Here is a 2,689-nt window from a genome sequence, read left to right on the forward strand (position 1 = left end):
ATTAACTAAGAATGTGCGTAAGGTGCCACTTAATGTATTGCTTTGTGCGCTGGTGGTATTTAGTAAATGTTTGCTAGATAAATCTGAATCTAGCTGAAGGTGAATGGAAAATGGTAATTCATGTGAGGGTTTTAGGGGACTAACGATAACTTCTGTGCCAGAGTTTTCTAATACTACAAAGAGAATGCTAGATACCATGGTGTCATTTATTGAGTGGTAATTTTATAAACAGAATATTAACGAAACAAGAGTCACATTCCTTCTTTAAAATAGCGTGTATGTTTAATCAGAGACCGAGATAATGGTTTTTCATCTTACGGCTCCTGTTATTGGACAGTCTCATGGGACGACCTTAGGTATTGGGGTCCCAGCGTCTGAGCTTGAATTCTGGCTCTGCCCTTTAGTGAGGGGTAATTTCAGATAAGTCATTTACCCTCTTGTTGAGTCTTAGCTTCTTCATTTGTAGGAGAACATCATTATAAATAGCTATAGCTCAGATTTGATATAAGAATCACGTGTGCTCATTTTATAAAACAGTGAGTGTTCGTTGCTGCTGCTCTTTTTACTGCTATTACTACCAGTACCACCACTGCTGCTGCCAGTACCACCACTACTTCTACCAAGCAACATCCTCTGGAAATTTCCAAGCCAAGCTATAAGGAAAAAATGCTACCCACTGTTTATTTCTCTCATAAACTTTTAGCAGATCTCAAAGTCTAAAGGGAAGCTGGAACCAGGACCAATTGCAGTAACTGATTGTATACACTGACAGAACCTGGAAGCCGCTCTTGCCACCAGTAAGTCATCCTTCGGGTCCTGTAACTCTGATCTCCACATCCCCTTAGGATTCTCCTGCTACCTGAGGGAGGTTCCAGCACAGTCTGACACATCTTTAGGACTGCGTCCATTAGCAAACAAGGTTGTTGACTTGCACGTGTAGAACTGCAGATGTTGCACGTTGCTGGTTTATTAACGTTCTGTTTCTGTTTCCCATGTGTGTGTTTTTCAGAAGGTAAGCAAGCAGCTTTGCACAAATCAGTCTTTCCTATTGAGCCAAGACCATTTCAAGAAAAAGTCTGGAGGAGTGACCTCCGCACACCTTGGAAGGGGGAGTCAGTAAGACAGTGCGACGCTGACCACAAAGCAGAATCCAAGGAGCCATTCTTGAAAGTGAATCATGAATTTTTATTCCACAGCTAAAAAGGTATATTTGTTTATGCTCTGTTTTCCTGAGGACTTGAAAAGAGCTAACAGCTTCTCTTGGGTGCTCTTTCTTACCCACCTCTGCTCTCTTTCTTTTGCTATTCCTTCATTTGTTTTTGGAGAGATCACAGCAAACTGTGTGTGTGTGTGTGTGTGTGTGTGTGTGTGTGTGTGTTCTCAGCAAGCACTAGAAAGAAAAGGTAGCCCCCTTAAAATAGAATTACTGGGAACATGTCTCCTTAAAAGAAGCTGAGATACCAGATTTCATTAAAACTGTGCTTTAATGGAATTGAAGGGAACTCTATCATTAAGATGTGTTTGCAGAAGGTAAGTAGAAAGTGATTTTAATTACTGAGTGTTTCTAAATATATCCACCCACTCCTCCCCAGCCAAGTCATGCAGATCTGTAGTTCCAGGAGAAACTATATCATATTGTTGAAGGGTGACTAGAGATATTCAAACTGACCATGATTTGGTAAGGTCTCTGCTTAATTAACCAGAACAGAGACAAAACTAGAATTTTCGACGTGTATAGTAGAATAGAATTTTGAAATATACTTAGCAGTTTTGCTATAACCTATATGCAGAAATGTAGAATAGGCAATGCTCAGATTTCAGGTTTCGTAATTGAATTCTGTGAGGCGCAGATATACCTCCAAACAGTTTTGGAGATTTTGTTTTCGGGGTATCCTGCTTTCCAGGAAGTCAGGCCCTGGGGTGTGGCCTGCAGTGGTGCAGATGTGACCCAAGAGCTCTGAGCTGGAACAGGAAGAAGATGGTGAGCACCAGATGGGAACCTGCATGTCTTAGCAGATGGGTGGCCTGATAGCAGGATCTTGGCTTATGAAACCTCCCTTTAAAAAAGAGGTCCTCATCACATGAATGTGTGACAGTTGTAAGCACTCTTTGGGAAATAATGGATGATGGTTGGGTAAGTTGATTTAGGTAAGTTAATACAGTAGAACCTGGAATGCTTGGCATGAGATTTTGACTTGATACATTTGGCAACTAGGAACGATTGCAGTTTTTCGGGAAGGGGATTGACAAGGCAAAAAGATGCTTAACATTGGAAGAATGCAAAAAGTATTAGGAGGACCCAAAAGACATTTAGGTTTCTAAGGTTAAGGACTGGGTCCTACTCATTTTGAAGCCCCTGGCGCCTACTCGCACAAAGTCTGGCACACAATTAGTACTCAGTAGATGTTTGTTGAATGAGAAAAAGAACAATTCTATCTCATGGATATCCAACTGGATTCCTGAAGTTTAGGGTGATATGAGGAAGGTTTTTTTTCTGGTGAGAAATTATTACCCCATAACATAGAAACTGAGGGAAAATGTGGAACATCTTGAGAGGTCTCTATGGGTTAGACTTGTTCTAGCCTAAATGTCAGAGGTAATTTTGCTGACTTTTCAACTCCAAGATGTATATGACATACTTAACTCTATTACGTAGATGAAAAGTGCTCAAAAAAAAAACCCAACAACT

General features: G+C 40.7%; 1 long non-coding RNA gene across 1 annotated transcript; it reads left to right on the forward strand.

The window, feature by feature from the left end:
* Positions 1-474: 474 nt before the first annotated feature.
* Positions 475-2,326, forward strand: LOC307189097. Its single transcript, XR_013829104.1, has 3 exons — positions 475-797; positions 1,010-1,204; positions 1,905-2,326. It is a non-coding gene; the product is annotated as an uncharacterized lncRNA (long non-coding RNA).
* Positions 2,327-2,689: the final 363 nt, after the last annotated feature.

The sequence above is a fragment of the Stenella coeruleoalba genome, assembly GCF_951394435.1.
Source record: "Stenella coeruleoalba genome assembly, chromosome: 7".
NCBI classification, from domain to species: domain Eukaryota; kingdom Metazoa; phylum Chordata; class Mammalia; order Artiodactyla; family Delphinidae; genus Stenella; species Stenella coeruleoalba.